General features: G+C 53.7%; 1 non-coding gene and 1 pseudogene across 1 annotated transcript; both read left to right on the forward strand.

Moving 5' to 3' along the window:
* Positions 1–2,705: 2,705 nt before the first annotated feature.
* On the forward strand, positions 2,706–2,896 carry LOC149366855 (U2 spliceosomal RNA). Its single transcript, XR_016287758.1, has one exon. It is a non-coding gene; the product is annotated as a U2 spliceosomal RNA (small nuclear RNA).
* A 4,319-nt stretch (positions 2,897–7,215) lies between these two features.
* On the forward strand, positions 7,216–9,419 carry LOC149366856 (uncharacterized; annotated as a pseudogene).
* The last annotated feature ends 4,558 nt before the right edge of the window (positions 9,420–13,977 follow it).

A 13,977-nucleotide genomic window follows, 5' to 3' on the forward strand; every position in this document is an offset into this window, starting at 1 on the left:
TAACCTGTGTAAGGTAAGGTAAGGTAAGGCTGTGTCCATACCGAGGCCAAAAGACCGCCACGATAAGATGCCTTTTCCGCCAACGAGGGCAGAGATAGGGCCCTTCTAAAGTCCTGTTTTAAGCGTATCGTTAGGACAGATCGAATCCTGACGGTAAAAGATCTCTTCAAAGCGTTTATTTCGGTCGAAAATCAGTTTTTTTCCTAAAATAAATGTTCTGAAGATCTTGCGTGCTACTTGGTTGTTTTCAGAACTCGATGTCGCCCCTCGCCCGCTTGGCTTTTCTCAGCATATCGCAGTACCGGCCGACGTTTCGAAAGGCCCTGGTATGCACAGCATGGGTACGAGAGCAGACGACGCAGCGCTCCCTGTGTCACTACTTTTGGGGCCCACTTGACCAGGGTTGCTGCTCTTCCTTGGGAATGACGTCATAACACATCCCTGAGCCAAGAAATTGAAACCGAAATCGCGCAGCATAAAAACGTTAGAGATCGCTGCGGCACCCGCATTGAAGAAATGCGTAAGCATGAGTTTTCAAACTTCGCGCCACGCTTCGTTTTCAAATTTGGAGCCACGCGTTGGCTTCGTCCAGAAGCGGAGAAGCTTCACATAATGATCAGAACATCATTCAAAAGGGCTTTAGGCATCCCCCCCCCCCCCAACTCCTCGACAGAAGCTTCTAGCTATGGGAATGCATAATACCTGGGAAGAGATTGCCAAAGCGGTCAGGAGGCGAAGATCTGGCGGCTCAACTCCACTGTAGCTGCCGAAAATTACTAAGAGAACTACGGCTTCCGTCAAGAGCAAGGGCGCCCGCAGAACTTTTACCAGGGGGGGGGGGGGGGGGGGGGGGGGGGGAGGCGGTAGGCTTGTATTTGTTTTCTACTAGGGCATAAATAATATCGGTAATTGCCCCCCCCCCCCCCCTTGACTCCCCTTCGGGACGCCCATGGTCAGGAGAACCACCCTATGCCGCTGAACCCCTGGAGCTTGAAATACGGAAACTATTCAAAATTGCACCGATTCCCAAGAATATGCATCCTATCCATGACAAGGAACGAAGGGGGCATAGAGCAAAATGTATTCAAAGTAAACTAATGAAAGACCCTCCTCAGGAATCAGCCTATTGCGATGCTGCCTGCGGGCTAGAAGGGGCCGCAGTCATAGCTGTGGTAGATGGGAACCACTCCCAGAAGGTAACTGGACGCATTAATATGCGTAACGCTTTAATAGCTGAAGAGGCTGCGATAGCGCTAGCATGTACAGGTACCAGAGCCAAAACTATTCTCTCAGATAATAAGGCGGCTGTTACGAACTTCGGCAAAGGCCTAATTTCCAGGCAGGCGGCCAGTCTACTGAGGAAGCACCTGCTAAACCGGGAGATTTCAGTCATCTGGGTTCCAGTTCACGAGGGTCTACCAGGCAATGAGGCTGCCCATCGCCTCGCTCGAGATGTATACACCCGAGCGGCCGTAGAGGCCCCGCTACCCGGTGACAAAGACCCCCTCATCACCTACAAGGAGCTCTCTGAGACTCCCAGACAGGGCCGAAGGATCTATCCATCCCCAGATAGGTCCCTAACACCTTCAGAATGTAGGGCCTGGCGAAAAATTCAGGCCAGTCTCTTCTTCCCTTATGTTACTCTGCATAATGAGCGCATACAGGCGACCCGGAGTCTTGCAATTTCTGCAACGTACCTCTGAGTCAAAATCATCTAATCTGGCAATGCCCCGAATCCCCGGGAGCTAAGCAAACTGATCCCCGTGATCAAGTTGCCTGGGAGTCCTACATCCGCAGCCCAAATGCGGATGTACAGAAGATTGCCCTACGCCTGGCGGAGGAGGCTTACTCCAAGACCTTCTCTGCAGTCACGGCGCAAGAGGGTCGGCAAGGGGGAGACGACCCCCTCTGGCTCAGCCCCTGCCCCGAGGCCCATGTCGGAGTGAATTAAGTCATCTCTCTCTCTCTCTCTCTCTCTCTTGGCTTCGTCCACATTTCCGGTCAGGTGGTGCAACACTTCCGGCGTTTTCAAATTTGACGTCACTTTTGCTCCGGGCCCTCCTACTTTTTGGACATTTTGGTTCTAATTAATTAATGAACCCACCTCAACCCCCCGATTTCCCTTATTGATGCTCTATCCGATGGTACCATTCTTTTTCGCCTAAACCCATTCATTCGTTCGGACGTAATCGTGCGGACAAGCTCCGCAGACGTAGCCATAAAATGCTTACGCATTATAATACAATCATAAATTATTTACCGCGCATATATGCATCGCGGAGCACTTATCACGCGTCTATGAGCAACAGACAATGCTTTAAACAAAGCCACCAGTCGCGAGGTAAGGGGAAAGGAGGAACCCGTTCTGCAGCGCACGCCGTTTTGATTGGCTTAGATCGCCGGAGATTCCGCTGCGAAATGCAAAAGACCTGTGCCGCCATCTTTCGCGAGGCGTGTAAATCTAAATGCAGGTCGACTGCTTAGATCTGTTTAGCGCCCGCAATATGCTTGAAATTTCAGCACATTAAACTAGAAAAAAAAGTTTGAATAAAAAGGTAAGTGAAAACAGATCAGTAATCCAACTGAAGTCCTTCGCATAATTCCTGCTCATAGTAGCACCTTAGATTTTGTCCTGTATGAGCCCATAAGTAGCGCAACTTGACATGTCAATTTCTAGGGGAACAATGCAGTCTCATTTTCTCGGTATCGCTTCTCGGCCTCATGGCTTAGATCGTATTTAGTAATCTGTTCTTATCAGCTTAATATCTGGTAGCGGCCCGATATGGGTCTCGGATATTAAATCTATTTTAGAACTGCGGCGCTAGTGTGGAGCTTGCTCCTCCGGCGCCACGGGTTGTCCCGGCGTTGCACTGCTGCCGGGTTCGGCCCAGGCCTCCGGGCCACATTATAAATCAAAAGAAAGTGAATTGAGCGCCTTAAAGGTTATCTGAATAAGGTGTTTTAGGTAAATGTAAAGCATAGGTCACCGAGCGTTCATGCCGCGTGCTTCTAAAGTGAGCCGAAATTACGCTTTTACGACTCGGGGCGACCAGCCGTGCCGTGCTTTCGCCCGAATCCACGCGCAACGCGTCATGCAGCGCTCGTTTCGACAGCAGCTACCATGGCCGCGGCCGAAAGCTCCGCCTCTCGGGGAACTCCCGTACGCGTCGCAGCCGGCGGAAGGGCAGCGATATTTCACTGTGCAAAAGTGACGAAAAAGAGACGAAGGCGCGGAAATTCAAATTTTAACTACAGATAACTCAGATTCCATAAAACGCATTCTTGCTGGAAGATATTTGTGAAGCGACGTCCGTTAAGGGAGAAAAAACTTTATTGTAACCGCGGCGGCTAAGTGGTATGGTGCTCGGCTGCTGACCCGAAAGACGCGGGTTCGATCCCGGCCGCGGCAATTGAATTTCTTTGGAGGAGAGAGAGAGAGAGGGAAAAAAAACTTTATTGCACAAGGAATTCGGGGCACGACCCCACTGCACTCAAGTGTTTATGTTCCTAAGGTCCATAACACTGGCAGCCCGGCCGGTTGCGATGGTCTGCACAGCCGGGTCCTCCGAGCGCAGCAGGGTCTCCCAGTCCTCCCAGGTCTTGAGGTTCTCTAGGTCCCGTGGAGGAGGGTCCGCCGGGCAGAGGGAAAGGATGTGGAGGGAAGAGGCGAAGGGTTCTGGGCATAGGGCGCATGCCGGAGTGGGGAAGGAGGGATGATAGTGGGCTAGGTTGTGGAAATTCTAGAGGCCCGTGCACTGTGCGATGTCAGAGCACGCTAATGAACCCCAGGTGGTCGAAATTTCCGGAGCCCTTCACTACGGCGTCTCTCATAGCCTGAGTCGCTTTGGGGCGTTAAACCCCATAAAACAAACCGAACCTTATTGTAAAAGGAATTCGGGGCACGCCCCAGGGTCCCCGCACGACCCCACTGTAGCCAAGTGTTTATGTTCCTAAGGTCCACAACACTGGCAGCCCGGCCGGTGACGATGGTCTACACGGTCGGGTCCTCCGAGCGCAGCAGGGGCTCCCAGTCCTCCCAGGTCTAGGGTAAGGGGTGAAGGGAGTGTGTGTGTCTGTAGTCTGCGCCAGAGTGTTGTGTGTTTGTTATCTAGGGAGGGGTGGGGCGGGGGGTAGAGCTGGCGTAAGGCTCTGTGCGCCTGGGTCAGCTCACTGAATGAGTGCATGCGCTCCTTCGTGAATCCCCGATCAGAGGCCACCTGAGCCCGGTTTAAAGAACCTCGGGCTAAAAGGTTGGCGGCCTCGTTGCCGGGATTCCCGGAGTGCGCGGGCACCCATATCAGCTCCACTTGGCGGGGCGGGGGTGCATCGGGCGAGTCCAGTATGCCAAAAGCAGGGACATGGACTCGGCCTCGAGCAAAGTTTAGAATCGCAGTTTTAGAATCGCTTAAAATGTACCGGGCTTCCGTGCGGGTTATAGCAAGGGCAATGGCGGCTTCCTCTGCAGCCTCTGGGGACGTGTCTGGAGGGAGAGGCAGTGTGAGGAGGGCGGATAAAGAGGAGTCCACCACAGCTGCTGTCGCTTCATCACCCGTGCAGGCAGCGTCCACCCATACGGCGTCCGGCTGGGGGCCGTACGCTCGATGGAGTGCCTTCGCACGGGCTCTGCGGCGCTGCTCATGGTGGGACGGGTGCATATTCCTCGGGAGCGGCCTGATGAGGAGCTCTCGGTGAAGGGATCGTGGGATGGCGAGGAGGGTTGGGTCGTTGGCCGGTATTTTGATTCCGAGGGTGTCCAGGATATACCGACCTGTTGATGTTTTGTGTGAGCCTGATGTATTGGGCCTGTCGGTGGGCCTCCACCAGTTCCCCGATCGTATTGTGGAGGCCCAGGCCTAGTAATCTGTCTGTGGGTGTGTTGAGGGGAATGTTAAGTGCTACCTTGAATGCCTTGCGAATCAAAGCATCCAAAGCGTTTATGTCATGTTTGGATAGGTGTAAGTATGGGGTAGTGTACAGTACACGGCTGAGGACAAAGGCATGAATGAGGCGACATAGGTCGCGCTCCTTCATGCCTCTATGACGTCCCGAAACCCTGCGGATGAGGTGCGATATCGCGCCTACAACCTGCTTGAGTTTCTTGAGGGTGGTGGTGTTTTTGCCATCGTTCTGGATGTGCAGGCCCAATACACGGAGGGTTCCAACCTTAGGTACCGGGTCACCATTCAGTTCAATGGCAATGGGGGAGCGGGGGCAGCGGTGGTTCCTAGGCCGGATGAGGAATTGTTCGGACTTCTCTGAGGAGCAAGAAAGTCCGATGGTCCGTGCGTAATTTTGGGTGAGGGTGGCTGCTTCCTGTAAGGTGTTCTCTATGTCTCCGTCACTGCCGTGAGTGGTTCACAGGGTAATATCGTCGGCATAAAGAGTGTGCTTCCGGTGGGGAATAGTGGCCAATTTTCGGGCGAGGGGGATGAGGGTAATGTTAAAGAGAAAGGGGGAAAGGACGGACCCTTGAGGGGTGCCGATACTCTGAAGAGTGTAGGAGCGGGAAGACAGAGGGCCGAAGTGTATCTCAGCTGTGCGGTCGGTGAGGAATGCTTGAATGTAGGCATACGTGCGCGCACCCACATTAAAGGGGGATAGGGCACTCATGATCGCCTGATGTTCGATGCGATCAAAAGCTTTGGAGAGATCCAAAGCTAAGACTGCCTTGGTGTGACCCGGAAGAAGCGGGTCGAAAATGTCGTGTGAGAGTTGCAGCATAGCGTCCTGTGCGGATAGATGGGGGCGAAATCCTACCATGCTATGCGGGTAAAGATTGTTGTCCGCCATGTGACTTGTGAGTCTCGCTAACACAACATGCTCTAGTAGCTTCCCAAGGCATGAGGTTAGCGAAATAGGGCGACGGTTTTGAAGTGTAAGTGGTTTGTTGGGTTTAGGTATGAATATTACCTTCGCGTGGCGCCAGGACTGCGGGAGGTTACTGTCCCTCCAGCACTGGTTGAAGTGATGCCTTAATTTTTGTATAAGTTCTACGCGTTTTGTTTGATCTGTAAGTTTTAGTTTATATAATCTGTAATATATGTATTTCTTTTGTTGATGCTCTTACAAGTGTTGAGATTGATGTCTAGCCTTCTTTATACTAACTTACTGTCTTTATTTTGATATATTGTTGCCTGCATGTTTGTATACCTTTTTTTCCATTGGACCCGTTACTAGCCGTTGGCTATGGGTCCGGGCAGTGTTTGCGTACATTTTTAATGCAACAAAGACCAATAAATAAATGAAATGAGAAAAAAAAGAGTATTTCGTAATGTGGGTGATCGATTGGTCATCCAGATTACGGAGCATGGAGTTTATGATTGGGTCTGCACCAGGTGCGGAGTTGGCGCGGAGAGTCAGGAGGGCCGTTCTGACTTCCGTCTCCTCCCTCCTTCCCCACTCCGGCATGCACTCTATGCCCAGAACCCTTCGCCTCTTCCCTCCACATCATTTCCCTCTGCCCGGCGGACCCTCCCCCGCGGGACCTAGAGAACCTGAGGACCTGGGAGGACTGGGAGACCCTGCTGCTCTCGGAGGACCCGGCCGTGCAGACCATCGCCACCGGCCGTGCTGCCAGTGTTATGGACCTTCGGAACATAACACTTGAGTGCAGTGGGGTCGTGCGGGGACCCTGGGGCGTGCCCCGAATTCCTCTGTAAATAAAGTTTTCTCTCTCTCTCCTCCCAGGTCTTGAGGCTCTCTAAGACCCGCGGGGGAGGGTCCACCGGGCCGAGGGAAAGGATGTGGAGGGAAGAGGCGAAGGGTTCTGGGCATAGGGAGCATGCCCGATTGGGGAAGGAGGGATGATAGTGGGCAAGGGTGAGGGGTTTAGGGGAGAGAGTGCGTTTGTAGTCTCCGCCAGAATGTTGCTTGTTTGTTATCTAGGGAGGGATGCGGTGGGGGGTAGAGCTGGCGTGAGGCTCTGTTGCAAGCATCCGAGGCGAGCGGACGCGTGTCACATGCGCTCCGCAGTTTTTGGGCTTTTTGACCCGTTCAACCCGACTGGACGACCAAAAATTTGGCTGGGATCGACGCCGGAAGTGAAGAGGACCACGAGGACCCCAAATTCAAACCGGTGATTCCAATATTTTGGATCTTGTCGGCATTTGAATTTTCCATGTGGCCGACCAGGCGTTAAGCCTAACGAGGCTTAGCAAGAGAGCGGGGCTCCGCGGCCTCCACGGCCTCGGCCCGAGGTAAAGAAGACCCGAAGCGATGTCCCGAGCAAGCGACCCCAGCTACGACCGACCCTCAGCGACAGGCCCGACAAGATTTTCGGCCGACTCGCAAGAAATCATGGAGGAAGACCTCCAGGACACCACCGAAGCGACTCCCGAGCAACAGGTCCGAGGCGGACCCGCGGCGGCGGGCAGCCAAGCCCTAGGAAGCAGCACCCCATCAACGCAACGCTCACAAGTAAGCAACAATGGCGGTACCGACGCTGATTGGGAAATCGCTATGTCGAGAAGGCAGAAGAGACGCCAATGCAGCGATAACAAGCAGCAAGTTTTGGCGGGAACGAGCCTAGGGAACGGGCCTTCCCTAGGCGCGGCGAAGGACACAGATGGAACGCCAGCTGCGCCGGAGAGGAAAGAGAGAGTAGGAGCGCCGAGGCGGAGACTGCCGGCGCTCCCCAGAGACGACCTTAAAATAGTCCTTTGGCCGAGGGGACTCGCTGTTAAAGACCTGCAGACGCACCAAGTGGCGCGGGTGGTAGTCGCGGCTACCGAACAAGGATGTAAGGCGGAGGACCTCATCATCCGACTGCGCAACGGATCGAACATCGTCATCATCAGCACCAACAACGAAGAAGCGGCCCAGAAGATTAGGCGCATCATGCAGCTGAGCTTCGGGGGCAAGAGCTACGCCGTCAACGCACACGTGGCAGCACCGGAAGGAACGCTGCGCGGGGTCGTCCACGGCGTGGACCCGGGAACCTCACCGGAAGAACTCAAGACCAATCTCAGAGTCCGCACGCAAGGCGTGAAGATCCTGGCAGCCAGAATGCTCGGTAAATCCAGCACGGCCGTCATCACCTTCAACGGCCCCATTCTCCCGAAGCAGGTGCTGTACTACGGCGGGGAGATGTGGTGCTACCCGTACCGGCCCACGAGGCAGGTGTGCTACGCCTGCGGCCAACAGGGGCACCGAATGGACGTCTGCCCGAACCCGGACACCAGGACCTGCAGGCAGTGCGGATGCCAGAATCCGGCGGCAGGGCACCAATGCACACCCAAGTGCCTGCTGTGTGGCGGCGATCACGCGGTGGGCACGAGAGACTGCAAACAACGCCTCAAGTAGCGAGCGAGCTGCGGTGGGGACCCCAGCAGCAGCAGCGGTGCAGCCGAGGCCGCAGCCGGGGAAGAAGACCAAGATGGTTCCGGGACGAGAGCCAGGACCCGGGCCGGAGCAGCCGCGGCAGCAGCCGGAGCCAGAGCCGAGGGTCCAACCGGGACGGGTCCTACCCACCCCTGGGCAACGCCGGCAAGCAACAGCCGCAGCAAAAGCAGCAGCCGGGCCAACAGAAGAAGAAGAGCGGCGGAGGTGTTAAGGTGAGCTGGGGAGACGGCCCTCCCAAATCACTTTTTCCTCCGCACTCTAACACTAACAACATACAAACCACACAAGACAAACAGCTATTAGAAGAGATTACGAGCCTCAGGCGCGAACACGAGCAAAGTCGCGAGGAAGCGAGGCAACTAAAGAAACAACTAAATGACATTATCAGAGAGAAACAAGAAATGAGGGCGGGTTATTCGCCGGCTAGAACGCCGACTCCACCACCTCAGGCGATGGACATGGCGCAACAAAACCACGAAGGGGAAAACCCCATTGATATAAAAAACCTCATAATGGCTCTACAGGGACAGATGCAGCAAATGCAAAGTGAACTGCAACAGACACAACAAAAGTTTGCCCTGCAAGAACAGAACTTTAGAACCTATGTTAAAAACCAGACCACGCAAAGAACCACCAACGACGCCAGAGACAGACTATTCAACGAACGCAGGTTCGGCGCAGAGACCCCCAACACAAACAACAATAACAAAACATGGCAGAACGCCAACAACAACTAGAACTTTGGCAATGGAACTGCAGGGGGTACAAGCGTAAGCAAGGCCTCCTGCAGCAATTCATATACACCAGAGGAACCCCACCGGATGTAATTATGTTACAAGAAACAAACAACACCCCAACACTCAGGGGCTACACGTGTCAGGAAAGCGGTCGCACTGCGACCCTCATAAGCAAACAAGTAGTAGCCATAGCACACAAAGAAATAGAGGACACCCAGGTCGAACACGTAATTACAGAGATAATTCCCAAAAAGAAAACAAATTCCAAAAGCACCTGTATCGTAAATCTATACAGCCCACCCAAGCAAACAAATGGGAACTTTATTAGGCTCTTTGCGGAGGCGAAAAAGTTGGCGGGACAAAACACCTTAATCATAGCTTGCGACTTTAACGCCAAGAGTCCGAGATGGGGCTATAACAGAGAGGACAAAAAGGGGCGCGGCATCTGCACGGCGGCAGAGAACGTAGGATGCGAGCTGCTAACCGACGAGAATCAACCGACTAGGCAGGGGAACAGTGTCAGTCCAGACACGAGTCCCGACCTAACCTTCATAAGGGGCGCCAAACAAGCCGAGTGGGAAAACCTGCTCGAGAACCAGGAGGAAGATTGGCGCACGGCTCGGCTGACGGACTCGGACGCCTTCTGAGCGCACTGCAAGCAGCTCGAGGGCGACATCGGTTCTGCGGAAGAGTGGAGCCAACAACTCAGACGAATCCAAGACCTATACACGAAAGAAGTAGACAGAACGGAACAAACGCCGGAGGTGGACAAGCGGCTCCTCAACCTATGGGAGGCGAGACGCGGGCTCACCAAGCGGTGGAAGAGACAAAAACTCAACAGGAAGCTAAAGAGGAAAATTGCCGATATAACCAAGCAAACGGAGCAGTACGCGACGCAGCTGGCCAGGCAGGGGTGGCAGCAATTCAGCAACTCGCTGAACGGCACCCTCAGCACAGCCAGAACGTGGCAGATCCTCAAGGCCCTCATGGACCCGAACAAAAACAAATCCGAAGGCAGCAAGTCGATACAGAGGCTGGTGCACCAATACGAAGGCACGGACGAACAACTACTCGAAGAGGTCCGGATCAAGTGCTACGGCAAAGATTAGGTCGAGAGCTACCGATAAGAATACCGTGGCGAGGAGAACCCGGCCATGGATCGACCCATCACGAGAGAGGAGGTCGTCGAGGCGATAAGATCGGCCACGAAGAACACGGCGGCGGGGGCGGACAAGATCGGGAACTCGCTAATAAGGAACCTCAGTGACGAGGCGATAGATAAGCTTACGACCTACCTCAACGAGCTCTGGCAAGAGGGAAGAGTGCCGGCGGAGTGGAAACACGCCGTCGTCGTGATGATTCCGAAGCCAGGCAAGAAGCTCCAGATCGAGAACCTCAGGCCGATATCTCTAACGTCGTGCCTGGGCAAGCTGTACGAGAAAGTGATCACGAAGAGAATCCAGTCGCACCTGGAAAACGAACAATGGTACCCGGACAGCATGTACGGGTTCAGAGCCAACCTCTCTACGCAAGACGTGCTGCTCCAACTCAAGGAGGAAGTGCTCGAGGCGATGCCGAAGGCGGGCGAAAACGTCGTCATGGCCCTCGACATAAAGGGGGCTTTCGACAACGTAAGCCACGCGGCCATCATGGAGGGCATCAACAACACCAACTGCGGGAAGAGAACGCACGATTACGTCAGAGCCTTCCTGAGCGACAGAACGGCGACTGTGGGGCTGGGCGAGCTGAGAAGCGACGTCTTCCCCACACCGTGCAAAGGCACACCCCAAGGATCCGTCATATCGCCCGTCCTCTTCAACGTGGCAATGAATGGACTTTCAAGACGGCTCAAGGAGATCCAGGGCATCTGACACGCGATGTACGCCGACGACATCACGATATGGGTCACACAAGGATCACTCGGGGAGAAGCAAGAAAAACTACAGGAAGCGGCAACTTGCGTAGAAACTTACACCAGAGAGAGGGGCCTAAGATGCTCGACGGAGAAGTCGGAACTCCTCAGGGTCGGCAAGCATCCCACCCAAGCGACATTGTAGGTCGTTCTCGAGGGACAGAACATCCCGGAAAAGAACATGATAAGGATCCTGGGCATGTGGTTGCAAGGAAGCCGGAAATGCAGCCACACCATCAGCCTGCTGAGTAAGGCGGCAGAGCAGGTGGGCCGTATGATCAACAGAGTCTCCCAAAAGAGATATGGAATGAGAGAAGAAGACACTCTCAAGCTAGTTAACAGCCTAATTGTCAGCCGAGTCACGTACTCCCTGCCGTACCACGCGACGACCAAGGCGGAAAGAGAGCAAGCCGACATCATTCTCAGGAAGGCGTACAGGACTGCTCTGCACCTACCCAAGTACACGTCGAACGAAACGTTGCTCCAGCTAGGCATCAGCAACACCTTTAGCGAGCTCGCCGAAGCTCTGCTGGGAACGCAAACCACGAGACTCAGAGGCACCCCCACGGGACGAGCGCTCCTAAGAAGGTTGGGTCGGGACACGAGCGGACTGGTAGACAGATACGCGGACGTACCGGACCACCTTAGGAAAACCATTAACGTAGGACCATTGCCAAAAACATGGATCCCAATCTTCACGAAAACAGACGAAACGCGAGGGCCGAGTACGTGGAGAGAACGCTAGCCCAGTTAGACAACACCGTATACACGAACGCTGCCGTATATCCGCGCGAGAGAGAACGCGTAGCCGCGACGGTAGTGGTAAACAAGGACGGAAACATGATCACGTGTGCCACGGCAAAGGTCGCCGGCAGAGCGGAGGCCGAAGACATTGCCGTTGCGCTGGCGGCAGCAGAAGGCTACAGAACGGGCCGATCTCTCAACATACTGACGGACTCGAAGGAGACGTGTAGGAACTACACGAGGGGCAGGATGAGCAGAACAGCCCTTAAAATACTCAGGTGGGTAACCTCCGCCGAGGAGAAACCCAGGCATAACCTAATCTGGATCCCGGGCCACGCGGGAATAGTGGGTAACGAAAGGGCAGACAGCCTAGCTCGAGGTAACGCATTCAAGGGCGTCCGCAGAATTTTTTGCAGGGGGGGGGCTCCATTGGTTCTGGCGCCGGAAGGGGGGGGGGGGGGTATGTTCGTAGCAAAAAGGCACTATTTGCGGAGAAAATTTGTTTATATAAATAAAATAAATAAGTAAAATACACACATGAAAGAAAAAATACAAACAGCAAATTAAAGCGAGGCTAGGAGAGATACATTGGAGTTTATCAACGAAGAAACAATTAAAATTAATAAAAATGCAAACAGATACTATCACTTCGTGGAGAAGAGTGCTCAGTCTTGCTGCATACGGGTTCTCATCACATCCATAAAGTTCTGTGAGGCCGTCATTGCCTCCTGGTGCCATTGGGATTTTACATGATCCCTGCACGCCTCGTGCATTTTTCTGTAGTTACTGAAAGCGCGCACGATAAAACTACCTTGAGTGCCCCGGTGAACACGCGGAGGAAAAATGACGCAAAAACGACAAAAGGCGCCTTTCGCTGTCGCTGAGTACGCAAGCCAGGGGGCGTAATCTCCCAGCCATCGATGTCGAAAAGGCCTCTTTCCAGGTGTTACATCCGTCTTAAAATCATATGTAACATTTGGCGACCATGGCTTAGTAAGAAGACGTAACTTCAAAAAGTCCGGTATGCCAGTGAGTTTAGCTTTGCCTAGAAACTCTCCTAAGTCATATTCTTGAGGCAAGTTATTTGTTTTCTAGATGTTGTCTCCGGACTTCAATCCCAAGCAAGGAGAAAGGGAATCGTCTCGGCTTACTGCGTGACCGGAGCTCGCTGGTGGAGTTACTTCCATGGAGACGACGACGTCGGCTACTGTCCGGTGATGAAAGGTTGCATCGCTCTGGTCAAATCCGGACTTAAATCCCAAGAAAGGAGAAATGGAATCATCTCGGCCTGCTGCATCACCTGAACTCACTGTTGACAGAGTCCCTTCCATGGAGTCGACGACATCAGCTACTGTCCGGTGATAAAAGCTTGCATCACTCTGTTCAAATGCTACACCGTTGTCACATGTCACACCAGAATCCGGAGGGGCGCATTTGGATAATGCTTCGTCAGACAACCGCTGACGCTTGAAGAAGCGTCGAATGTCCATCATTCGGGACCGCGCGAGACAAAGCTGGCTATGGAGTTCCTCGGGGTTGGTAGTATTAAAAATATATACACATTGATTGGAAAAACGGTTGAATGCGTACGTTGAAAACAAAAAATGACTATATATACAACGAAAACTTATTTACAAGATAAATGCACGCTCGCAGCTTCATACACCTCGCTCCATCTTGCTCGCGCAACCGCACAGTCGAGTATTTGCACACACACTACTCGCCGCTTGTCGTTTTCTCGTCCGCTGTCTTGGTTGTTCTCAGCTTCGTTGACAACCGGCCACTAAAAACACCGAAGCACAAACACAGAGGCGCGCACACGCAAGGAACGCCGCGCGACTTCCGAGGGGAAGGGACACTCGCCACTCCGGTCGGAAAATTTGTTTTGTGTGTTTTTATGGGGTTCAGAGCCCCAAAACGACTCAGGCTATGAGGGACGGATTAGTACAGAGTTCCGGATAATGTCGACCACCTGGGTCTCTTTACCATGCACTGACATCGCACAGTACATGGGCGCTGTTGGGATTTGAGGCCCAGCCAGAGGTGACAGGCGAGCCAGGCAGGCGCCATCGGGCTGCCTTGACCAAAGGCGCTGGTTTCCGGAGAAGACGCAAGGAACGCTGGTGTGGGGGCGCCTCTGGAGACTGCGTCGCCGTGAACAAAAGCAGCTAATCCCCTTTGCCGAAGATTCTGAAAGCGGCGCTTGTACCGAACTGCGCTCTCCCGTGGATCGGAGGAGACAGC

Source organism: Amblyomma mixtum, chromosome 1 (genome assembly GCF_055824585.1).
Source record: "Amblyomma mixtum isolate Tamu chromosome 1, ASM5582458v1, whole genome shotgun sequence".
In the NCBI taxonomy this organism is placed as follows: Eukaryota; Metazoa; Arthropoda; class Arachnida; order Ixodida; family Ixodidae; genus Amblyomma; species Amblyomma mixtum.